At 55.6% G+C, this 25,609-nt stretch overlaps 2 long non-coding RNA genes across 4 annotated transcripts in view; one reads left to right on the forward strand and one right to left on the reverse strand.

The window, feature by feature from the left end:
• The window catches only part of LOC121042292 (uncharacterized), a 16,112-nt gene extending 4,763 nt beyond the window's left edge, over positions 1-11,349 (forward strand). For 2 of the 3 annotated variants that reach the window (XR_005796085.1, XR_005796082.1), the window contains exon 4: positions 5,401-5,576. This is a non-coding gene — a long non-coding RNA (uncharacterized LOC121042292). Of the gene's footprint in view, positions 1-5,400; positions 5,577-11,087 lie in introns of those variants that run through there. The other variant, XR_005796084.1, reaches the window with a different exon arrangement.
• Positions 11,350-14,368: 3,019 nt separating this feature from the next.
• Positions 14,369-17,098, reverse strand: LOC121042295 (uncharacterized). The gene is made up of 2 exons (XR_005796088.1): positions 16,889-17,098; positions 14,369-14,708 (listed from the first exon to the last, which is right to left on the reverse strand). It is a non-coding gene; the product is annotated as an uncharacterized LOC121042295 (long non-coding RNA).
• Between the last annotated feature and the right edge of the window lie 8,511 nt (positions 17,099-25,609).

Genomic DNA, 25,609 nt, shown 5'->3' on the forward strand with positions numbered 1-25,609 from the left:
CGGGTGTTTACCAGATCGAATCAGAGCTTGGAACCTTGGGTGTTCACAAGACCGAATCAGAGCTCGGAACCTCGGGTGTTTACCGGATCGAATCAGATCTGGTGCTTCTGTGTCCAGAAAGTGAGGTTTGAGGCCAGCTTCTCAGGATGGGCACGAACACGTGCTATCATTGAGGGGGCTGTTGTGGGAACCTATTGCTTCCATCTGCTCAGTCCTTTTGTCTGCCATCCGGCAAAAGAACCTGACCTCTTGGCCAGAAGGATGGACACATGATCTCAGCCAGAATCAGAAAGTCCTCTAGTGGGATTTTTCAGATGGGGTCTGGGACAGACAGGCTGCTTCTCCCAGTGTCAGAGTGCCGTGGCCGTGACAAGTGAGTGTGCAGGGAGTAAAACCAACACAAGGGGCCCAAGAGGGAGAGACTTGAGGCTCCGGTCATCTCCGAAGCCGCCTTGCCACCATCTGGCTGTGCACTTGATCATACCAACCTGACCGAGCTCCCTCGGATTGGGTTTGGAGAATGTACAGGCTCCTGACTAATGGACGCCCCTGCGGGGGCAGGAGCTAGGGGCTGCGGGGAATCACGACTCTCACATTGGCTCCATACCTCCAATTCCTGAAGAATGACAGCCATTGATTTGTCACGGGAGATGTCAGAGCAGATTCTCTGTTAGAATCTCGGTGTGATTCCTAGTGCTTTAGTGAGCATGGTTTTTATTTTGGATATTTGCACCAAACAAGGGTTATAAAGGTAGAAGCTTGAGAGAACAAGGGATCAGAAGAAGGAAGGATTCTTTCTGAGTCCCATGGACGTGATGTGGCAGTGAGGTCAGGGGCTGTGACCAGGGAGAGCCGTGGGGGATCCAGAGATTTTCTTCTGAGTATCAGAGATGATGCCCTGAGTTTCTGCCGAAGGATTTCGGACCCTTCCCAAGGCGACCACCTACCTGCCCTGGTTTTTCAGGAAAAGAAGGGGTTCCCGAGAGGTGGGATTTTCGGTGCCCAAACCAGAAAGCTCAGGTGAACTTGGACACGCTGTCTCTGGTTTGTTGCTTTTGTGAAAAATTCTCAGGGCTCAAGATTCAGTTAGGCTCTGTGATTGGAGGTTTGTCACAGTGGGTGTGCTGAGTTCTTGTTTTTGTTTTTGTTTTTGTTTGACCCAGCAGTAGCTAAAAAGAGAAGTTGAAATGCATGGTAAGATTCCAGAACCCAAGATCAAACGTTTGCCATGTAAGTGGGTGAACAGAAGGATCCTCAGGCAGGTTGGAGATGCAGAGCCTTTGAGATGTGATCTCGTTCAGGAAGACAGCGGCACAGGTGACGGGAGAGCAGGGGACCCCTGAACTTCTGGATGCCGAGGAGGAGGACAGCACAGGCCCAGGAGCAGAGAGGCTGATGGTCGGTTGGGCGGCTGGCTGGGGGCTCTGAGGAGGAAGCCCCCATGTGAGGACCCGCAGGTTGTGCAGATGCTGCCTTCCTTCCAGTCGTGAACGTGGAATAGCTTAGAGAGGTCTATCGGGTGCCATCTTGAATCTGTCCAGAAGTGGGTGCCCATGCCATGGTAGAGCTTTAACAAGGAAGAGCTTGGGTTCCCCAATCTCTGGACCTTGATTCCTTGTTTTCCTCTGACTCACAGGGGAGCCTTGGGTTTCTGGAAATTGTTACATTCATGTTTCTCCCCCTACAACTCAGTTTTAGACTTCATAAAAGTGTAGGGTAGATAGAGAAGGGGGAAAAAGTCCAGACAGGATGCACATGATTTAATTACAATTTTCCAGGTTATTAAATGCACGTATCTTTTGAAAACCGGGATTGCACGGTTTTATTTGGCAACCTGATTTCTCTCATGTGTATGCTTTCTGAGCATAAAATGTGCACATAGATGCGCACGACGTTAGAAGCACGCGATACACGTAGCCGCGTTGCGCCCTCCGTTTCATTGTGCGCAACTCATACATGTCGTTATTGTAGCTTCTGGAAATATACCTTCAGTGTCGTACAACATTGCTACGTGTGGACGCAAACAAAAACTATCTGTTTCAGCAGTGGGCATTCAACCCTCTCTAATTCGTGACATTAAATGTTCCATGGCAGCGAGTATGGCACAAGGTTCCGTGTATCCTTGAGTGAGTCTTTGCTTCGTGTCCTATTATTTCCTTAGGCTAGATTTCTAGAGGTAGTTCAAGGAGGACACACAGATTTTGGGCTCTTATTACACATGGACAGATTGTTTTCCAGAAAGATTCACCCATTTTATACTCTTGCCCTGAGTGAATGATAATTTCCCTTGTACCTTTACCGATTGAACCCTCCAACTCTGGCCAGAAGGGAGTGGAGAGAATGGGTGATGGGCGTTGAGGAGGGCACTTGTTGGGATGAGCACTGGGTGTTGTATGTAAGCCGACCTGACAATAACTTATATTTAAAAAGAAAGAAAATATTTGCCAATTTGATGGATTAACAAAAGATATTTTAACTGGCATTTGTTGGATTAGTAGTGGGGGTTGATTTTTTAAACGTATTTATTCTTTTTTTTTTTTTTTTAATTTTTTTTTTCAACGTTTACTTATTTTTGGGACAGTGAGAGACAGAGCATGAACGGGGGAGGGGCAGAGAGGGAGACACAGAATCGGAAACAGGCTCCAGGCTCTGAGCCATCAGCCCAGAGCCCGACGCGGGGCTCGAACTCACGGACCGCGAGATCGTGACCTGGCTGAAGTCGGACGCTTCACTGCCTGAGCCACCCAGGTGCCCCTACCCTCAGACTGTTTTAAAGTCAAAATTGATCTTTTGCTGTGATTTTGTTTCATTGCGTTTATTCTCAGAAAGCTCTTATGTGAATTAAACTTTACTTATATGGTATTTTGATTATCTCATGATTTCATTTTTTTTAACATTTTTGATTCTGAAAAAAAATTTTTTTTTTGTAATCTTGACAACAAAATTAGAAACAGAGCAAGTGCAGAGACTAATTTAACGCATACTCGTATAGCCTGCTACTGGAATTGAACAGATTTTGTCATCTGGGCACATTCTCTTTCGATTTTTACCATGTCAGAAGTCAAAAGTCCCTGAAACCCCCTTTCTGTTCTGCCTTAGTCTCCTCAGAGCGAACCCACCATGAAATCTGTGGATATCCCCCCACCCCCGGGCCGTGTTTCTATGCTTTTATTTTATTTTACATCCTGAAAACAGTATAGAATATTATTTCATGTATTAAAAAGAAGAGATGAATAAGGGGCGCCTGGGGGGCTCAGTCGGTTAAACATCTGACTTCAGCTCAGGTCATGATCTCACAGTTCGTGAGTTCGAGCCCCCTGTTGGGCTCTGTGCTGACAGCCCAGGGTCTGGAGCCCGCTTCGGATGCTGGGTCTCCCTCTCTCTCTGCCCTTCCTCCACTTATGCTCTCTCTCTCTGTCTCTCTCAAAAATAAATAAAAACATTTAAACAAGTTAAAAAAGAAAAGATGAAAAAATCCTATTATATGGATATATTCTGCAACTTTTCTTTTTGTAACCCAAGATCCTGCTTTTGGGATTTATCCACTGGGATACTTAGCTGTAGCTTATGGGATTCGGCGTGCCGGGCAGGCGCGTGAGTCTACCCTGTCCCCTACTCTGTGCCCAGGGGAGCACCTGGGCACCTCCAGCCGCTGGCCTCCAGCCCGGCCTACACACGGCGGGGCCTCTGAGGGCTTGTCTTCAAAGGTGAGATCTCTGAGAAGGAGACCAGCGGGCAGGAGGGGACTGGGGGGTAAGACACTGGTGGAAGAGAAGGGAAGGAAGCAGGTGGACGGGGGAAAACCGGGCGTTGTTTCGGTCTCAGGAAGCCCCTGCGGCCCCCCGGAGGCGTCCAAAGCAAGGAGGACCTCCCGACTTGCTGGGAGTTGGCGTGGGCATCAGAGCCTCCCCCGCCCCCGCATCTAACAACACTCCATGTGCACCACCCTGGCCGGCACCGTGGCCTTGGGCACAGTGGCTGGCTTCAGCCCAGCCTCGTTCAGAAGAGGGCTGAGCACGGACGGCATGCCCGGCAGCTGGGGGCTCGGTCCTTCCGCCCGGAAGGGGGACGTGGGCAGCGCATCTCGGCGTCCGCTGCCCTTGTCTCGTCACTTCTCCGCCTTGAGAATCAGGCGTTCTCTGCAACGGTCCCGAGGGAGGGGCTCTCCAAGAGCCACGGAGCCACAGACTGTCCCGCAGCCCCTGGCGAGCAAACGTGGAGGGCTTCGAAGTCCGCAGCAGGTGCCGTCCGTTGCCGCTAGGCGTGCTTTTCCCTCACATGTTCCACCCGGTTTGGTCCTGTCTGTATTCTGTGTCGCAAGGAGAAAAACTGCCTGTAGTTATTGGCATGTAGATGAACCGACTCGTGTTCGCTCACGCGTGTTTGTTGAGTGCCTCAGTGTCCCCGGGCGTGGGTCCGGCGGTTGTAGACACAGTGTTCAGACAGCAAAGTAACACACACACGCACACGCGCACGTGCATGATGTCATGACGGGTGGGAACCCATTAAGTGGGGGAAAAAAATCACGTCAGGTTAAAGGGGTAGAGAGTTGGGAAAGAAGGCCTACGTCAGTTCAAACAGGGACCTGGGAGAGCCTTTCTGATAAAGTGACACTTAAGCAGAAACTGGAAGGAAATGAAGGGGTGGTTAAGTGTAAGTGTTTGGGATGAGGGTGTTCGAGGCAGAGGTACAGCATATGCAAAGGTCCTGAGGCAGAAGAAAGCCCAGCAAGTTCAAGAATCCTCTGGAAGGTCGGTGTGGCTGGACTGGGGTGAGGGAGGGAGGCACAGCAGACGCTTACAGAGGGAGCCAGGTCTGACCAGGCGAGGCCCCGTGGACCATCCGGAGAAGTTTTGTCTTTGGCCCTGATTAGGATGAGAGCCACTGTACGGTCTGAAGGGGCCAGTGGGATAACCTGGGTGAGGGTGAAAAGGAGCACTCTAGAAGCTGGGTGAGGGGTGGAGATTCGGGGGACAAGAACGGAAGCGGGAGGATTCCTGCAGGAGTCCAGGAAGACAGGGCTCGCTCTGGGAGAATGGACAGGTCATATCCAGCCCCCGGACTGGACAAGGTCCACTAGCGAGTGACTATCGACGGGGAAGACGTCCCAGGACGGAGTCCCATGGCCCTCCAGCCGGTGGAGGTCAGAGAGAGGGTGAGGCCAGCTGGGAGCCGGGAGGGGGAGGACGGCCGGCCAGCTGCCCGCGGAAGGCGCGTGGAGACCGCGTTCCAGCGACCGGCCGTGATCGGCGGGGTGGGTGCCGCTGAGAGCTCACCTGTCCCGGCTGCTACCGCTCACGTGCGTGGCGTTTCCCAGGTGGAAGTGGGGGTTGGGCCATCCCCACTGGAATTCGGGAGGCAGGGAAATCAACACCTAACCTCAGACCTCGGTCTTGGCAGACGCCGTTACGGGCGATTGCGACGAACAGGATCACTTGTCTGGAGGAAAGGAGGCCTCCCGTCTGCAGACCCTGGAGGACTCTTCTCTAGAGGTGGGGGGCTCCAGGGCCGCTCCCTCAGCCAGCGATGGCCGCGGTGGCATCCGGAGCGCTGCTCCGTCCTCTCGCTCGCCGAAGGCTGCTCTGTCCTCTCGCTCGCCGAAGGCTGCTTTCCGCGGCCGGGAACGATTCTGCTCAGTTACTCTGTTGTGTCCCTCTTGCCCTGCCTCCTGGCTGGAGGCCCAGCTTCCTGCCCTCGGTGGATTCTCATTTTATGTGAAACGTAAGATGTCCTTTCCCTGAACATAATTTTGGACTTTATTAAAACCCCGTCTAATCCAGCTTTCGGCAGAGGGCGCACCGGGCTGTTATTGATTGGCAATACTGTTATCTGCTTAAGCCAAGAGGGAAGAAGTCAGAGCTGTCGAGTGAGGTCCAAAGCCAAGGCAGCCCCCCCCCCCCCGAGTTCTCTCTGGTCTCTGCCTTTTTGAGTCACGGTGGAAACTCTGTGCTGTGGATGAAGGCGAGCGGCAGGCAGGGCTGCCTTGGAAGGAAAGAATGGCCACCCTTCTCTTTGCAGCACTTGGGTGTGAGAACCTCTGTTCTCGTCGGACGCGGAGCTGGCCCCCGCGGGGCCTGGAGGAGTTTGTTTCTTGCTGTCTGGCTGACATCGGTAGCCTGTGGGGCCAGGAGTCATGGGTCCCCAGATCGTCCTCCAGGCCTTCTTTGCAGAGCGAGGCGCCCTAGGGTTCCATTCATTCTGGCTGGTCAGACTCCACGGAACCCCGGGTACAAGATGGCAACCTAGCGGCACCAGGGCCCGGGAGAGTCACGCCATGGGACTCTGGGAAAGTGACGGGAAGCCTCTGTCTCCACACGCGCTCCTTCCCATTGTGGTGACGCTCAGCAAAGTGCTCTCCTCCCCTCCCCTCGGGGCTGCTCCAATCCCAGGTAGATGGGGCAACGTCCGTTTCCACTTGAGACAGAAACGGTCTGCACTCGTGCCGCCTTCTCGGAGAGGGGCGTTTGTCACGAGAAGTGGTCGTTTCTTGTCGGGGAAGTGCCTTGCTGAGGCGACCTGGGGAAAGGCAACGCCATCCGACCACCGGCTGGCTGGCGGGTGAGCTGAGGGGACCCCAGAATTCCTCCACGTGACCCTGTGGGAGAGACGTGAGGTGACCCCAGAAAGGGACGAAGTCGGGGGGCTTAGGGGCACCTTCCGGTCCCTGTGTTGATCTTGTCCTCTGCCTGCAGAGCCCCTGGTGCAGAATAGATGCTCAGTAGACTGTTGTAGGAGTGTTAACTGATCCGTCTAAAGTTAAGAGGTTTGGGTAGCAGCATTAGCTGCCCTGACCTGAGTTTTGTCCTGCTTGCGCGTTACATGGGGGGGTCGCCTCTGCCCCTTCCTAGGCGCTGAGCACTTCTTTTTGGGTTATGGTCTCACTTTATGAGTACAAGGACATGCGAATAGATGTGCTGGGTCCCCAAGCGACTACCGATTGAACCTCTGCTCTCTAAGGAGGAGATCGAGCTCCTTCTGGAACCGGGGGGGGGAGGGGGGGTCGTCTCGGGGACAAAAGCCCTGGGATGGGAAGCAGGAGCCCCGCCTCCTTGTCTGAGCTGCGCCCCATCTCGCCGCTCGGCCCTGGGCGAGTTACTTCCTCTGTGTGGTTCTGTGACCCTGCGGGGCTCCCCTAAGAGATCCACGTTGGGTCTTGGCCCAGTGCTCGTGGCTCACAGGTCCCCGGACCTCCGGAGTCTCCCGAGCGCCAAGAGCAAAGGTGCATCGTGCCTTCCGATGTCTGCGTTTCCGGGAGAAGGGGATCCGTGGGCCCCTCAAGGAGCGCATTCGCTGCGGCCGTGGGTACGGAACAGAAGGAGCCAGAGTTAGCCGCGATGAAGAAGTCGGCTCGGCTGCTCGGAGGGACGCCCCAGACGTTGCAAGGAGCGCAGTGTGGGACGCCGATTGGCACGGTGGTCCCACCCGTCTCCAGCCAGCTTCTTCCCCGGGGAAGGCAGCTCCGACGGGCACCGGTTTGGGGTCAGAAGGCCCCAGACAGAGAGCCGGTTAAGTGGCCGAGGAAGTCAGTGGAGCCCCGTCCTTCTGCTGAGCGGAGAGCACCCGGGGCCCAGCCCCTCGCGGAGGGAGAGGTGTTCCCGCACTGGCTTCGGGGAGTGCCCTGCCGGCCCCAGCTCTGGCCACTGTCTGTGACCGCTGGCCTGAGAAAGCACCTTGGGCAGGCTCCCGCCCTTTGTGGCCTCGCCCCCCAGGCCCTCTCTTCACCTCCCCTGTAAAACATCTGCACACAATCCTTGTGGCAGGACCTCCTTCCGGGGGAGCCCAAACTAAGACGGATGTTCCATGATGGCGTAACCCCGCAAAGCCGGATGGCTGGGGGACGTCCCGATGACAGCCGGGCAGCCTGATGATGCAGCAAACCCTTCTCACACTCTGCATCCGCAGCAAAAAAGATTCGGAGTACCCCGCGCGGGTGTGCGTGGGTCGCAGTAGCTGCCCATTTGCGGGTGACCTAGGGCATCCTTTCTTGCCTCTGCGGGACCCCTGAGGCATCCTCTAGAAGAAGCCAGACGGAGTCGGGATGTTTTTATCCACGACGGTTTGCGTGCTGGCCGCGGGGGCTGGAGAACAAGGCCCACCCAGCCTGGCCCTTTCTGTTCCTCCGGCGCGAGATCCCAAGAGTCTCTGGAGACCTCTTCGTGCTCGTCTCTGTCCTTGGGGGCCTGGAGGGGCAGTGGGCAGAAGGACCAAGCGGGCTGCACCACAAGTGGAAAGCCCCCCCGTGGGGGAACCTATTGCCTTCCCGTCCAGCCTCTCTGGTTCTCTAACCACCGTGTTCCCTGTACCAGCCTCCGGCCACCTAAGGTTACAGGACCAACCGCTCAAGTCCACGGCCGTGGCTGGATGCGCCTCGGGGCCGGACGCAGTCCTGTGGCCACCCGCCATCCAGCGCGTCCCCCGTGGGACCTTCCCCTTTTGAGGCGCGGCCCGCCGCCCCCCCACTTACCGAGGAAATCGAAGCCGTGCACTGAGAGCCCGGAACCCCTCTCCATCCGAGCCGGTGCCTGTCCCACCCGCCTGCCTCCAGAGGAGCCCCTTCCCCAGGGCCCGCCCTGCAGGGTCCCCCCCTTGCACCCCTTCCTTTCCCTGCTTTTTTTCTCTCTGGCGAAATGCAACCCCCCCCCCCCCAACGGCTCTCCCCGGGGGGTTGTCGCTGCTCTGTCCGAACAGTGGCACGGCTTCTCCCCTCACACCTCCTGAAGCACTGATGTCCCTCGTGTGCGGAGAGATTTGGGGACATCGGATGCGAACTGGAAACACTCAGGAGAGCCAATAACTGCCCCCCCCCCCCCCCCGCGCCGGTTTGATTATGGTGTTAGGTTTTTTTCTAGGTTCTGGATCGCTGCCTCCTAGCTGGGACCCAGGCTGTGCAGGAGACCTTTCTCCCATCTCCCCTCTTCTCCAAGGCTGGGGGGACCCTGCGCCCGTTTCTGCCATCGGCGAGGGGACAAGTCCAAATCCCTGCTGGTTTCCTACCCAGGCCACCTCTCCCCACAGAGGGAGTCCCATCGGTGTTTTCTCACACACACGTGCGCACGCACACATGCACACGCACACACACACACACACACACGCACGCACACACACACGGTCATCGGCTCCTTAACAAACATACAGAAATGGCTCAAGCTGCAGCCAGCTTTTGGAGCAAACTTTTCCTTCCCTGCTACCAGTGGTGGGTACAGTTTTGTCAACGACTCTCTTGCTGTCCCTGGTCACACGCGCCACGAGAGACCCTGTGCCTCACATTCTGCCTTTTCTCTTTCCCTTTACTTTCCCTCTTCCTTTGTCTCTCTCTCTCTCTCTCTCTCTGTTCCTTCCTTCCTTCTCTCTCTTTCTCTTACTTAGAAGGTTAAGTGGGGCTCATCACTGCGTATCACAGGGGACGCTTAAGAGAACCCTGGGGCCCGCGGTTTCCATTTCACAGTACGTGGCTTTTACATTCATTTCTTTAACGTTTTCCGAGTGTCTCCTCGATGCCGAGGACACTGACAGGTGCTGGGGATACAGATGCTGCCACCATCCCTCAGAGCCCACGGAATGGGAAAGGACAGACCCACACAGTGGTTTGGGGTCTGAATGAGTGTATGTGCAAAGTCAATCTGGAGGCAAAAGACCCAGGTTTGAGACCTCGGTCTCCTCGTCGCTAATTCAGAAACCCCAGGGGGGTCCTGAAAGGCTGGGGCAGGTTCCCGGGAGAGGCCAACGTCTACACCTGACAGTGGGCAGGGTGGGACTTGGGGCCAGGAGTGCCAATGTCCGGCTTGATGTCCCTTTCTTTGGGACCTCCTACGGCCTCTCGCCAGGGAGAAGGCCCAGAGGATCCCCAAAGTGCAGCAAGAAAATCATTGCAAATTTGAGCTTCCTTTCTTCTTGGAAGGCTTCTACACGACGCATTTAAAAGCACCCACTTTCACGAGCATTATGTTTCACGACTGTCCCTCTGATGAAGAAAGCAGAGATTTGGAGAGAAACATTTTCCACCGACTGGGGAACTCATTAGAGGACGGGTGATAGAGGCAGCTTTGGGCCAGCGCGTCGCAGGATGAGGCAGGGGACGGAGGAGCCCGTGGCGACGATGCAGGTTTCCTAATCTAGTTTCCTAATTCTTCAAGCTCACGAATAATTTATGGAACAGCTTGAACTTGTTGCAGAGACGAAGTTTTTTTTAAAACCTCTACACTCTTCCCGCGACTGTTCTGTGCTGAGTCTCCTGTCTTTCCCCCTTCGAGGCGTCTCAGGCAGAGTCGTGATGGGGCGCCCGGGTGGCTTGGTGGGGAGGCATCTGACTTCGGCTCAGGTCACGATCTCGTGGTTCGTGAGCTCAAGCCCCGTGTCGGGTGAGCACGAGCCCCGGTGAGCTCCTCTTCTCTTTCTCTCTGTCCCATCGCTCACTTATGTCCCCCTCAAAAAAAAAAAAAAAACTGAGAAAATAATAAAACTTGGTGATGATGTTGAGTTCAGTGCTCACTGCATCCGGGTCTGGCCTGCCTTTTACAGCCCTGCTCTCCCTCCCCGGGGTCACCCTCTCCTCCGGGCGCGCTGGGCGTTGATGCTGATACAGCCCCTCCTCTGTTGCTCTGTCTCCATCGCGGCCATCTGGGTAGCAGGTGCTCGGGCGGAGCCTCCTCGGTGGGGTCCACGCGTGAGTCCTGTGGAAGGAGGGCCCTCTTGGAAGGGGCCTCTGCCCAGCACACTCCTCCGATGTAGGAGATCCATTCTTGCCCGGGGTGACCTCTTGTGATTCCCAGAAGCTCCCGCTTGGATGGTCTGCTCCAGAGCTTCCCACGGGAGAGGCTTCCTCACCTGCTTGCCATCCCTTCTGAGAGGCTTATGGGTAAGAAGGCTCAGTCCTGGCTACTGTTGTGGTGTTCGCCTCCCCATGGGAAATTCACGCGGCCTTGACTCTCCAAACTGGGAAATTCAGACCCTGTGACCCCACTTTCCACCGTTCTTTCTCCCCAGTTCTCTCCCCCCTGCCCTGCCATAGGCTGGAGGCGTGTCACTGCTTACTCCGTGCAAGCAGCCATGTAACCGGAAGTAAGATGCCCGTTTCCCGTTCTTTCCAGCTCCCCGCTCCCTGTGACCGGGTATCTGGGACCACCCATTACAGGTGGAAAAGCCCCACGCAACACCCTGCTGCGATTCAGGTGATGAAAGATTCTCACGGGATCAAACCAAGGTCTGAATTAATTTAGACTGAATTAATTTAGAGCTCGTCGGGGCCTCTCCTGCGTGGACCCCTCCCAAGGCCCTGGGAGGGGCCCTCCAAACGCGTTCCATGGTCATAAGCTGTTTTACAATGTGAACAAACAAGGTATTTTTAACCACATTTGGTTAAGACCACGGTGTCTTTCCACTCGGACTTCCCCTCTGCTCATTTCCGTTTTGTGTCAGCGGGCATAGGAGTGGCTGCAGGTATATTTGGGTCTGGAATAGGCTGAGGGATACATCTATTTTGGGTTTGGTGGGACCTATTTACATGATTCACAGTCACTTCCACGTCCAGTGAAACTGTCCTTCCCCATATCCGTATAGGAACGGCCTTCAGGAAGACTCATCGGTGCTGTGTTGTCACCACCCGTAGGGACACAGAGCACGGCCAGCACGGGAAGTGCGTGGTATTGGTAGAGAAACAAGGTTTGAAAAATATTCCGACTCAGCCTAGATGGTTGTCTATATCCAACCGTAACATAAAGTAGATTCCAAGGGATCCACCCAGATTAGGAAAACCAGTTCTGGTTTAAATTTATGAGACGGGCACCAAGTGGCTCAGTGGGTTTAGCATCGAGCTCTGGATTTCGGCTCAGGTCATGATCCCAAGGTCATGGGCTGGAGTCCCACGTCCTGCTCTGCACTGAGTGTGGACCCTGCTCGGGATTCTCTCTCTCTCTCTCTCTCTGCTCCTTCCCCACTCGTGTGCACACACCCACTCTCTCTCTCTCTAATGATATTAAATAAAGAATAAATAAATAAATTTATGATAAACGCAGTTATCAACTTAGGAAGACGAATTGCTTTTATATACGAAAGACACCTGACGGAGCTGTTCCCAAACTGTATAGCAGTTGTAAAACTATGTGATTCTGCTAACGATGAGTTGTGGAGCTGGAAGGAAATTTTTAACCTGTTCATAGTAATAAGCAATTTGGGTTGGCCATGCCAGAGGAAAGACGGAGTTAAATTTCTCTTGTTGCCACATACGATGATACTGAACACGGCCATCACGTGAACAGGACATCGCAAAGTATGGAACCGAAGAGGTAGGAAAAAGTATTACAGAGGGGCGTCCGTTCATTAGTGAAAATTATCTGTTCAATTTTGCGAATTTGTGGCATTGACGTCTTTTAAACTTTTGCGATCCGTTTTGAATTTTTCTCCTCCCTCGTTCGAAAAGCTCACTTTCATACTTAGTTCTTATTTAGTGACGTCGTATTCTTTTCTCTTTAAAAAAGATTTTTTTTTAAAGTTTATTTATTTTTGAGAGAGGGAGAGACAGAGTGTGAGCAGGGGAGGGGCAGAGAGAGAGGGAGACACGGAATCCGAAGCAGGCTCCAGGCTCCGAGCCGTCAGCACAGAGCCCGACGCGGGGCTTGAACCCACCAACCGTGAGATCGTGACCTGAGCCGAAGTCGGAGGCTCACCGACTGAGCCACCCAGGCGCCTCCGTGTTCCTTTCTCTTAAAGACAGTGTCTTAATTGGCTGAAGCTGTGGCATCACAAGCCTGGCTCATCTGCTGTTGGCAGATGACCCTTGGTCATCTGCTGTTGGCTGTTGCAAGGCCGTGCTGGTGGGGCTGGACTCCACCCTCCTGGATCCTCGAGGTTTTACAGCCTTGTTGAAACCACAGGGCTCCGGGTCTGTCCTCAACGCGGGTGAGGGTGTCCCCGGCCGGACTCTCTGCGTTTGACTCTTTTGAGGCCATACATCAAGAGCCATCTTGATCCCGACTCTTGGGAATTTGTCCTAGTCAGCTAATTCCTAAGAAGCAGCAGCTGGACCTTCCCGATGGCTTTACTACGTAGCATCTGTGGGGCAGCTCAGACGGCCAGGCCTCAGGACACAGTCAGAGCGCGACGGTGCGCCAGTCCTCAGTGTGTCCGTCGGCAGGAAAAGCGCTCAGAGCGCCATGCTGACCAATCTCCGATCACAAAACGATGCGTGCACGGGAGCAGCAACGTGCAAACACGTCCGCCTTTGGACAATGCCTGAAAGGCGGCAGGAGGGTTGCTACACGCAGGGTGGGAACGGGGTTTTGCTCTCTCTTTTTCCTTTCTCTTCAGTGCTGCCATAGGCTGACTTCGCATTTGCTCCCAAAGGAAAGAGACTCTGCCTGCTTTGGGCGTCCGCTGTCTGGGACCTCCCAGCTCACTTCCTTCTTTCCCCCCGCCCATTCTGACGTCCCAACCCACGCACGCAGGAGCACGCGCTCACACGCACACTGTCACACGCACACGTTTGCGCACGCTCACGCACACCCAAACGCACGCCCGCTCACGTGCACCTCCTAGCACCTCTGTTCTCCCAGCCACTGGCATCCACAGCGTTTGCTCCAGAACGAGAGGCGGGGACAGCCCTAACCCTTTCCACCCACCCGCCAACCCTGCCAAAGCTGAGTTTTCTGGCCTGAGCCGAATTGTGCCCTTCTGGGCATCGCCCAGGCCAGGCCTTCCCAGGACGTTGACGCAGGACGCCCTTGTCCAGTGCAGCACCTACTTCCACACTGGCTCCCCCGGGAACCTCTGCCTCGTCGGCCACCGAGCGTCTGTATACACTAGAGCTGCCTTTTCCCATCTCTAAGTTTCCGGAAGATTCCGTTCGTCGCTTCAGGTTAAGCAGAAAGGTACCAAGCATGCCTAGTGGCATCACCGCGTGTCTCTCCCCCCCCCCCCACAATGTCCCTCACGCCCGGGTGCTCCCTTCCTGACGGTGCTGACCCTCGGAAGACCCAGGACAGTCCCCAGTGGCTGGAGTAAAATCCACCTGATGGGCGTCTGGGCGCTTCCTTGCTGGGTGACCCGGGCAAATCACTACGCCTCAGTCTTTTTCCTTTACAATCTTGAAAGAGTTGAGCCAGGAGATTTGTAAGATCCCTCCTGGCTCTGGTTCCATCACTCGTGACCCATGAATCCTTCTCATTAGTTCTATTTTGGGATCCATCGCAGCACTGTGCCATGTGATGGCTGCTGCTGCCCAGGGAGGGGCTCAGATGCTCTCGGGGCAGCAGAGTCAGGAGCTTGAGCTCCTGCCTCCTGGAGCCCCGGGCTCCAGGGCGCAGTTTCCCTACAAGGGGTGGTTATTCGTTTTGGCGTCTGAGCACAGAGCGAACGCACAGGACTCAGGCTCTGCTTGTGGATGAAAAGCTCATGTTCGTGGAACCACTGAGGGCTCTGGTGATGTAGGGCCAGACTTCAGGACGCAGGCGAGGAAAGGAGCCTTCTCCTTCTCCTACTCGAGGCAACGGAGAGGACCGTTCGCCCAGATTTGGGGAGCCCAGGCGAAAAGCGTCGAAGATGTTGGGGAAGATGGGGGTTCAGCAAAGCCTGCGATGGACGGAACAGGGTGTTTTGCGGATGGATCACAGTTCCAGAAAACAGCATAAAGACCATGGAAAACTTTCTTTAAGGACCTGCCTCTTCCTTTGTTTTGTGGTGAGTACCGCCCGGCGAGCTGGGTACCCAAGCCAAGCCTGTGACAGAGACAAAGGAGGAGGTTGTAAAAGGGGACTCCAGGAGCACAGAGTCACGATCGCCTGACAGGTGGGTCCTGGGTCTTCTGAGGGTCAGCACCTTCAGGAAGGGAGCACCCGGGCGTGAGGGACATGGGGGGGAGACAGCACAGGAGACCCCCGGAGAGGCCGGGTGAGAGAGGCCGTCAAGGAGGTACCACTCGCTTATGCACACACGTTCTCCGCTGAGGAAAACCAGGCTGCTAAGGACACACGGTGACGAGTCTCAAGAACGGGGCGGTCACGGGCGGAGCTGTGCGCCAGGCTCCGTAGGCAATAAGACCCAGCGCGTTCAGTGCTAAATGTTTCAGAAAGGAGACGGGAAACCCCTGCCCGGCGGGTGCCCGGCACTCAACTGAGGGAGCGTTCTCACCGAGTAACTGTCTACTGACTGACCCCTTCCCTGGGGAGGAGACCCCGGACAGACACGCGCTGCGATGAGAAAACCGTTCAGGCTGGCTGCAGGGTGAGGTCGTCACCGAAGTGGTCCAAGGTTGGCAGGGTCTGTCCCTGGAGATCGGGAAGGATGGGATCCAGGAGCCCCTGACACGCACGTCCCACCCGGGGCAGGGAGCCAGCCTGAACGAGTGACCGGTAACCTGACAACACGACCTCTTTTTTGAGTCCCTTTTCCACATTGTGGGCTCGTGGGATGGACACCCAGAGCCGAGGGTCCTTCCCGCTCAGCCCAGGGAGAAGGGGCTCCCACAGGACAGATGGAACCAGCCAGGGAGGGACCCCACTTCAAACAGGGAAGTTAAGAACCAGAAAAACCATCGGAGCTGTGGTTGCCGGGGGCACAGACTGGGGACTGACCGGGAGAGCAGCATTGGGAAATTCTCCGGGGCCGCGGGAGAGTTCCCTACCCTGACGGGGGTGTGTGTGCTTTCCAAATTCATCAGGCGTGCACGTAAGATACGTGAGGGAAGTTTTAAATAGATATTTAAAAACAAGGAAACGGTGGGGGAGATTATTTAGAAATATTCCTGCGTGGGGGCGCCTGGGTGGTTCAGTCGGTTAAGTGTCCGACTCTTGGTTTCAGCTCGGGTCTTGACCTCATGGTTTGTGAGTTCGAGCCCTGCCTTGGGCTCTGCGTTGACCGTGCGGAACCTGCTTGGGATTCTGTCTCTCCCTTTCCCTCTGTTCCTCCCCTGCTCTCTCTCTCTCTCAAAGTGAAGAAACATTAAAAAAGAAAAAGAAAAAGAAAAAGAAATATTCCTGCATGGTCCATACTTCAAAAAGGAAACAGTATGTCCTCAGGCTACAGTGCCAACCTGGACAGGGAGACCTGACAGGTAACTGGCAGAAAATGCCAGAAGACCCAGATTCGAGACCCGGGCGTGCAGGCCACTCGTTATCAACCACCGTCTCTCGCTCTCTGTACCTCTGGCCTAGTCTGTAGACTAAAGGAGTTTTACAAGGAGGCGGCTACACTCTGGTGATCGGAGACTCTCTGTCCCCGCTTTCCGAGACAGGGGCTGACCGGATGAGCCCTGGGTGTGGCCTGATCTGGGGATTCTTCTGATCTGAATCTCTTCCACATGTGTGGTGTCAGCCGGGCGCGGGGAGGGGAGGGCCGGGCAATCCGAAACCTCCAGGAAGTTCAGCTTCGCTGGTGCTAAAATTAGAAGCAGGCTGCAGCTTACATCAAGGTCATTCCTCGCCCGGGCCTCTCCGTGAGCTGACTTTTCCCTCTGCCCGGCGCCCTGCAAACGCTCACGATTACAGCGGCCCGTGTCACGTGAGCGCCAGATGACCCCGGGCCGGGGACCGAAGGCAGAAAGGGGGGAAGGGGGTGTCTGGTCTCGTGGGGACCCTTTCAGACACGGAGCCGGAGAGCAGGTGAAAGGAACAGGAAGGAAGGAAGCAGGCAAGAGGACAAGGAACGCAGCCCTGGGCCTGGAACGGGGCAGGACGGGGAGGTAGAAGGGCTGCCCAGGTCTACCGGGTCCGTCATCAGCGCCTTACTGCTGTCCCCTGAAGACAGCCGTCCATTCCACTTTTAGAGGACACTCCCGAAAGAGGGAAGTGAGTTCTCCACAGGTGTCGTCTTGCAGTAATGGCCGAGACCCCCGTGCCCGCCAGGAGAGAGCCGGGGTCCCAACTCTGTCGCCGAGTGACCAGGATCCTGAGTGACTCACCTGAGGGCCGGTGCCTCTTCTCCCTTATCAGCAGAACAGAGATAACGTGTGGGGTGCCGGGAGGATGCGGGGACCGTGGGGGGGGGGGGGCGGGGGGGCATGCAGGAGGGCCCCTCGGAGGAGCCCGAGCAGGCTGCCTGACCCAGGTCTCACTGGACACGTGTAGACGATTTCGGGGTCCGCGGGTGTCTGTGGGGCCTGCCTCAGGGATCTTGCACCGCTGGGGGTCTCCCGCTTCCTTCCTCTGGGCCAGCGCGCGGAGAGGGCGTCTGGCCCGTGCCTCCCCTTTCTGGGCCACCACGGAAAGGCGACAGTAGCTCCCTGGGAGCCGCCCTGCCTCGGTATCCCCGCTGTCGAAGCCGTGTCTTCCACCGCGAGGGGCGGACCTGCCCGAGCGCCGTGGCCCCGTGCGGCACGAAGGCACAGCGCCTGACGCCGGGTGGGCGCGCAGTAGGCGCCCAAGACGGTCCTTGTGCGCTCCGGTGGGTGATGAAGAATTTCTAAAAAGTCACTCGATCGGCCAATTCGTTCCTTTGAGGCTGTGGGCTTTCCAGCTGAACGAAAACGTGCGTACTTTCTTTGGGGGACAACACGGTTCGGCGCCCGGGGGCCCGGCCGCTCCTCCCCACGAGGCCATTCTTGTCGTCGCTGTCAGCAGTAGTGACGACAGCGGCAGGGGCGGGGATGAGACGCTGAGGCGCCGGCAGGGCTCTCGTGTCCTACGGGACGAGACTCAGTCATCAACTGGATCCTGTTGAGCAAGATTCAGGGAATGCGCTGCACAGAACCGCCCTGCCGGGCTGCACCGAGTCCACACCGGGGCCGCCCCGGACGGAGCGACAGCCTGCGCATGGGGAGCGGGTACAGAGCGACGTTTCCCTCCGGCCATCCCGGCTGTCCCTCCTTCCGCCTGACCTCTCCTTTCCCGTGGCCACCTGCCGCTGAGGACAGCGGGAAGTGGCTCTCTGCCAATCTTGCCGGATGTGTGCAGGCCTGGGGTGGGCACCGGGACCTCCATTCTGGGGTCTCTCCCAACCTGGAGAGAAGGGGACGGGCCTCTGGAGTCGGGTGAGTGACAGGGATGAGCTGGCATTTCAGGAGCTGCTGTAGTGGCAAAAGGCACGAAAAGGAAAGAGAGAAAAGACAGAGACGGTTCCTTCTGGACATAAAAATCTGAGGCTGAGAACCCTGGAGGGAGCTCAGCGGTTGACTCATGGGGGGCATGGCTGTTCCTCGGGCACGTTTGAGGCCCCACAGGGGTCTTTTCCGTGGAGACGAGTGACCCGCTGGATCTCCTCAGTGGTAGGCACGGAAGAGAGCGCTTACGCTCGGGTTTCTGTCCCTGGGCCTCCGTGCTTCCCAGTGTAGGTAAGGAGGTCAGTTGAGATGGTCAGTGGCCACCTCTCTCCTGCCTGTGGAGCTCACAGTTGGACAGCCCAGGGCTCCCATATTCCGGTTCAGCCCCACCTGTGGGACTAGACGTCTTCGTCCGCCACCTTGGTTGTCCCAGCACTCGGTCGTGAGCCAGACCTGGGGCCTGGTGTTTCTCTCACGAACTAACTGTCTTTCCTCAAGTCTTTTTCATTGCCCATCATGACATCTGTGAGGCTCCCACACCTCTTCCGAGTCTGATGAGCAATGGATCCCTTGACATCATTCAGCATGGGGTCCCATGGGGGACAGACACTGGTTGTACTTGAACACAGAGCCCTGCTTGCCTCAGTGGGTACCAGCCCCTCTGCGGTCTGCCCCTTGAAGGGTGACCCTTGTCCCAGCTCCAGGACACCCCTCGCTGGGGCACGCTGGCCACCACCATCTCCGGGATGAACCTAGATGTGGTCTTTGGGATCTGATATTAAACAGACTCACACCAACGTTTCTTCCTCCGATGTTCTCAAGGTCTCTACAGCTGTGGAGAAAGCCCTGGATATGGGCCACGTGGTCTCATTTCCTTGCAGAAATCCCTGGTCTCCAAGCCGTGGTCGAACACAAGAATTGCCCTTCTGAAGACATCTGGGTGCTTTTGCAAAAAGCTCGTTGGAGATGCTGCTGTGTTACCTCATGTCTGTTATGTAAGGGCTCGCTTGATAAATTTCTCCTTGAACACGGTGCCAGGAAAAATTTCTCTTTCCAATCTGATTCCAAAGTCATTGTCCAACGAGAAGTACATGAGCCAGCCTGTTTCCCCTTCATCCAGGAAATTCAGAGATAAATCCAGCGTTCGGCTGTAGTAAACAGCTCATCGCAGGTGGCTCGAGACCTAGTGTTTCTCTCTTACCCTCCCTTGTCCTTCTGTGAGTTTTGTTCAGCTGGTCAAATTTCCTTAGAAGTTTTGGGACGTTTTGGGAAAGAGTGAGATGCACCTCCCCCCAGAGACACTCAATGCACACACGCACATGTGCAAGGCACAGACGTCCCCACTTCTTACCGTCACCCCCGCCACGTCCCCGGTCCGGGCTGCGCACCAGGTGGCCATGCTGCCCTGAGCGGCTTGCGGTTGGCCGACGGGGCAGATGGGCCGACGGAGAACGGACCTGAAGGTGCGGGACAGCTGGGTCCGCGCCGAAACCAGGCGGCGGGGGGAGAGGCTGGCAGCGTTCAGAAGTAGACGTGGGACGTCAGCACGGGGAAGACTTCTTGGAAGAAAGGGAGGCTCGCGGGGAAGGGCGGGACAGATTTCGAAGGCAGAAACGGAGGAGGAACACTGCTGACGGGGGAACAGTTTGCACAAAGGCTTGTGAAGGGAAAAGTACACTGCCCTGCGCGTTTGGCAAAAACATTGGGAACCTAGTTCAGCTGGCAGGTCAGACACGTGGCGGAGGCACCGGGAGCTGAGGATAACGTTCTTGTGCTCTGCAATTTGGAAGCGGGATCGGGCCCGATCTATCCTTTCGCCCAGCCACCCTATGAAGCAGGCAGAGCAAAACTGATTGTGCCCCATTGGGGTCAGGGGCTGGGGCTACGGACCCGTTAAATCACTTGTTCGCAGAGACCCCGCGGAAGCGAGAAACCCGGGGCCCCACACCCAAACCTGGCTCTGGTTTCCCCGCCTTGTTCCATCTCTGGAAAACGCCGGAGGAAGGGGTTCGCGGGGTCGGGCTAGGGGGGCCCACCTCGGAGATGAGATTCAGAGGTTTGCTTTGCGTTTCCTTCAGGGGCGGGCGGGGTGCTGGCGAGAATCGAAGGGAGGAGCCCCCGGGTGCAGTCGCAGCTCAGGTCCCCTAAGAACGCCCGCACACGGGTGGATCTCTGCGCGGCCGGCTTCTCTGTTCCTTTTCTGCTGCAAAAGAGGAACAATGAGGAAGTGAGGGGTGAGCAGTGATGTTTAGCGTTCCAGCTCTGAACTTTCAAATGCTGGAATCCCCCGGGTTGGGAAGGGTGGGTGTGGTCACTTCCCACCATTGCCAAGGCGGACCTGCGGCAGCCCCCCTGGGGAAGAGGGGGTGTGATTTCCTCCCAAATAGGAAATGTATCTCCCGACTGGGGTTCTGCAGAGAGTCATCAAGGACTTATCTCCAGAAGCAGATGACCAGAGAGGGGCCCTGCCCAATCCTTTACCCCAGAGGGAACGAGTTGGCCAGGGGAGGGACCAGCTGAGGACCGGCCAGGAGAGCCTGCTCTCCTTTGTGCAGGAGGAGGGCTTCTCCCTGCCAGACTCTCCCGGGACCTGGGGACCCTCCGAGGGATCCCAGCAGCTCCTCCCAGGACCTCCAGCGTGTTCCAGCCGGAGAAGCGAAGTTAACTTCTGTAATTGAGAGGACAGGGGAATCTGGGTCCTTTCTTCCGACTGGGTCCCGGATCCCTGGGTGATCATCTCAGCTCTTGGAAACCAGGCTCCGGAGATTCAGAAAGCTCCCCCAGTGGCCCCAACCTGCGGGCTGTTTGTTGAGAGGAGGCATCCTCTTAGCGCACTCAGAACATTGCAGCAGGAAGGACCCCTGCCCCTTTTACAGATAAGGGACTCGAAGACGGAGAGACAAAATAGATACTCAGTCAAGCTTATCCATCGTGTCGTGTCAATGTTTCTAAATCCTACTTTATTTCCCTGTGCTGCCCTCATCCTCCTTGGCCTGTCATATTTCTAAAGGGTTTTTCCTTTTATTTGCACAAGTAATTGACTTCTCCGCACCCATTTTGTCACTTAGGAAGTGGGGGTGATCTTGGCCGCGGACGAGTGCAGGATTCAAGTACCTACAGCAGTGGGAGTGTGGGGTGGAAAGCACTTTGCAAACATTTGAGAGAAGCTGTCGTGAGGGGGGAGAAAATCTCCCATTTTAAATTCTTCCACCTCAGCCGGCTTTCCAGGTTTTGGGTATAAGTCTGGGTGTTTTTTTTTTTTTTTTTTTTTTTGGACGAGGTTTAATAATGCTCATTATTAATAAGTCCTTTTTTCTTTTTTTTTTTTTTTCAACGTTTATTTATTTTTGGGACAGAGAGAGACAGAGCATGAACAGGGGAGGGGCAGAGAGAGAGGGAGACACAGAATCGGAAACAGGCTCCAGGCTCCGAGCCATCAGCCCAGAGCCTGACGCGGGGCTCGAACTCACGGACCGCGAGATCGTGACCTGGCTGAAGTCGGACGCTTCACCGACTGCGCCACCCAGGCGCCCCAATAAGTCCTTTTTTCTTCAAGAGTTATTGAAGTGGGTGATTTTGTCAGTGTCTGTCCCTGGGATTATTATGTCTGATTCTGTGCCCAAAGTATTCCCACGCTTCTGCAATATACGTATTTTCCACATTTATACAGAGCAAGTCCTTCCACAATTCAGTCTCCCTATTACTGAGTGCTTTAACTTGGTTTACAGCCCATTTGCCCAATACTGTCAAGGAAAGTTACCTAAGAGGCATGTTCTGCGCTGACTTATGCCTTAGAATGTCTTTCTACTGCTTGAACCACAAACACCAACTTGCTGGGCTCTGAAGTCTCGCTTTGCCGACCTCGCCCCTCAGAGTTTCCTTGAGGGTGGTTTCATTGCTTTTCTCTCGCCCCTGATGTTTATATGCCTGGATGAGGGTAGGCGTCTCCCTTTATCCTTGAGATTAAAAAGATATGTCTCCACTTTTTAGCTCTTAAAAGTTCTCACTCTTAACAAAAACAGGTTTGACCTGGCCAGATAACTACCCCCGAAACATTCATGCGAGATCTCCTTGGGAGGTCCTGGAGGTGGGTAGTGCCTTCTTTCCCTCCCCCCGGGGTTGAGGGCTGGCTGTCACGTCTGTGCTCACACCTCAGGGATCTGGCTACCATCTTGGTTGGCTTGAGGAAGGAGTCCAGAAAATCCCTAGGTCTGTGTGTTTTGTTTTTCATGATGCTACTTGACCGGGGCAAGCATTCCATGATCAAATTTCTGATCAAGTTGGCTTTCCTTTTGTGAATAGGTCCAGCTGGCATTGGCAGCCGTGACATTTAACCACCTGTCCCAGCCAATCAGAAAGAAGCAGAGGCCGTTATGGGGGCAGAGGTGTTAGGGACCCCCTCTTGTGCCAAGTCTTTATCCTTCGTTGTTGAGGAATGGTGGTGGTGGAGGGGGATGATGTTGGGTGACCTGAGAGGGAGGGACTGGGGAAGCCATTGTAGCAGAGGGACACTGAGGCAGTTCGGGGGCCACAGTGTTTGTAACCGGTGTAGAAGCCGATCGTCCAATGCAGGCAGAATAGCCATGCCAGTGCATGTCCAGACTCCAGCGTCGGGGGCCATCCGTCTGGTCTGTGCCCCACGTTCTCCATCAGTACGTCTGCTTGCTCGTGGTCCAATTGGCAAGGATGTTTTGCAAGGCCGCTTGAACGTCAATGGCGTCCTTCAAAGCCAGGAGAAGGACAGACAGTGACAGCACGTTTTCCAGGCATCTCAGCAGGTGCCTGAGGGACTCCCCTCCCCACAGCACTGCACGTTGCTCCCTCCTCTCCCCCTCCCCGGTGAAAGGTACAGCTCTGGGGGTACTCTGGGGGATGGTAACCACCATATGCGTATTGAACCGAGATCGGCATTTAACTGCTACTAAATCTCATCACCCCCTAGAACCGAGCCAGAGAACGGCTCTATCACATGGCAGCCAAACTGTTAGGAGAACAGAGCCAAGATGTACAGATCCATCGGCACAAACAGCGACGGTACTTAGAATATTCTTGCACGGGGTCGGGGTCGGGGGGGGGGGCGGTCAGGAAAACAGTGGCCGTGATCTTGGCGCCTGAGGCGTGGGGTGAGATTGGGTCTGGAAAGGGGGTAGGACTAGGCCACGGCCAGGTTCTCTCGGCCAGCTCCCGGGCAAGGCCTCCTTCGGGGAACATGGGAGGCAATGGTCTGGAGAGTGCAGTGCAGAACTGGCTCACAATCATGTAGACATTTGGATTGCTTCTGGAGAGAGCGGCTGCTGTATTTGGCAGGCAAACCCAAAGGAAGACCGGCTTAGCTTGAAGATAACCTTGAGACCCAGGGCCGATGGGCCAGGGCAGGTGACGGGGCAAGAAACACAGATGGCGTTGGGTCGTTACCCTGGGTATTAGTTTAGAAGGCAAGAACTTGATCGATGGGATTGACCGCAAGAGGTTCATGCTACGGGCATGGAGCATCCCAAGGGGTGGGAATAAAGGAGGGTATTGAGGGGGCGCCGGACAGACCCTTAGGGAGGTGCCTGGGCTGCAAGGCTAAGTATTGCAGGCCATTGCGGGCCCGGCAGCCGGAGGAAGGAAGGACGGAGGAAGCCTGTCGTGATGGTGACGATGACGACGGTGCTGATGACAGATGACATCTATTGAGCACCTAGTGCAAGGAGCCTGACGCCATGAAAATCCACGCGCCCACATACTTGCTGCAGCAAGGGAACAAAGCTGGTGGTATCACCATCCCCATTTTATAGACGAGAAAAGCGAGGCACAGAGAAGAGCAAAAACCTGTTCAAAACACACAGCAAGCGCACGGTGGAATCAGGTTCTTTCCCGCAGGTGGAGAGCGAGCCAGCAGACTCCCAACAGAGTCCCAGAAGTCAGGATTCTTCCGCGACACAGGGAAAATAGCAGATTTCAGCACGAGGAACGGGAACTGGTTCGGTCGAACACTGCCAGGAGGCGTCCACAGGCAGGAGATTTTAGCCAACTCCCTCGCCCAGTTTTTCACTTTCCACGAATGCAAAGAAGCTGGGGTGGCATCCGGAAAGGCACGGCAGCAGGCCGGGGGCTGGCGGGGGCTCTGCTCCGAGACCCCTAGCAAGCCTTGCTGGCTGACGCAGGCCTAACGGGACAGAGGTGGGCAGAAGTGCCAGCCCCTACTTGAGAGACAGTGGGGACCCAGGACTGCCTGGTGGAGGAGGTAGGTTGAGATGAAGTTCAAGGTCTCGCCACAGTAAGTGTGGAGAGACGGGCACCACATGGCAAACTGGAACTCTTCCTCAGAGGGCCCGTCCTCGGGGTAGGTCGGTCGTGTCGTTTAGAAAAGCGTTGCAGATCAAGGGCTCTGGCTGGCTCGAGTCTCACCCCATCAGGGCCAGTCCTGTGCAGCTGCTCTAGATTCCTCCCACCGAGCAGCTGTCCCGAATGCGGAGCCCTTTCCACTGGGGTTGGCAAGGCCACCGGCAAAGGCCCAAGAACAGAAGGGGTGGAGACACTTGCCAGGCAGACTTGGGCAGGAGGTCATTTCCACCTTATCCTGCAACAGGCGACTGGGCCATGATCCTGGACAGAACTTACAGGGCAGGTGCATGTTGGGGAAGCTGGAGTTTCTGGACAAGGTGTGAGAGGCAAATAGTGGGCACGGTTGTATAAGGTCTGGTAGGAGTCGCTGAGTCCAGACTGTGCCGGAATTTCAGACATGCTGTTGCCAAGAGGCTGGGAGTTGAGTTCAGCCCTGCTCCCTACTCCTGCTTCATGCGCCGACCAGCTCTTGAGGTCAGATAGGGGCCGAGGACGATGGGAACCGGTTGTCTGTCTCCCGCGAGGGTGGGGTGAGGAAATGAGGCTAGATAGCCCTCATCTGGGAAGTCTCAAGATGTAGGAGACACACAAAGGGAAGCTAGCAGCCACAAGGGAGGTGTCCTCTCCCACGAGTGGACCTTACGCTGTGCCAAAGGGACGCAGCACCCGTTGAGTTACAAGGCACGAGTCTAATCGTCTGTGGAATGTTCTAGAATGATTGCGTTTGGAGATCACACACTGAGGAACCATCAAAAAGAAGTCTTTCAAAATGTCTTTATACCTAAATCTTAACACTCTTCCGATCTGGAAGTCTGGAAAAGTCAAAACCTACTGAGAGGATTCACTACGAACTCTAGAGTTCTCTGTGTCCCCAAGTCACAAGGGGTCGGTGGTTCTCAGTGTCAGGTGTAAGGTGTCATTAAATGTTGAGTTCCAAGGTGGCTTGGGTTTGTGGACCGGCTGGACGGCTGCTCACCATGAATAAAACAGTGGCACCCGGGGTGTCCACCAGCCTACGTGAGGGGTCCAGATGGGTTATCTGTCGGGTTGGGTGTGGAAGAGTGATAGGAGGTCTAAGCAAGATGGCGGCAGCTTGTGTTGATCATGGATACATGTATGTGTATATATATCTACACAACCCCCTTACCCCCCTCCCCCCTCCCCCGACAAAGCAGGGCAGAAGTGAGAAAACAGAGTCGGGAACCCAGAAGCAAGAAAACAGAGTCAGGGACCCAGAAGCATTGTCACACCCAGATGCAGAAGTTTTGCTTAGGGCCTGATCCCTCTAAGAACTATAAATAAATAATGTGTCTG

Source organism: Herpailurus yagouaroundi, unplaced genomic scaffold (genome assembly GCF_014898765.1).
Source record: "Herpailurus yagouaroundi ecotype Mexico unplaced genomic scaffold, PumYag 185, whole genome shotgun sequence".
NCBI classification, from domain to species: Eukaryota; Metazoa; Chordata; class Mammalia; order Carnivora; family Felidae; genus Herpailurus; species Herpailurus yagouaroundi.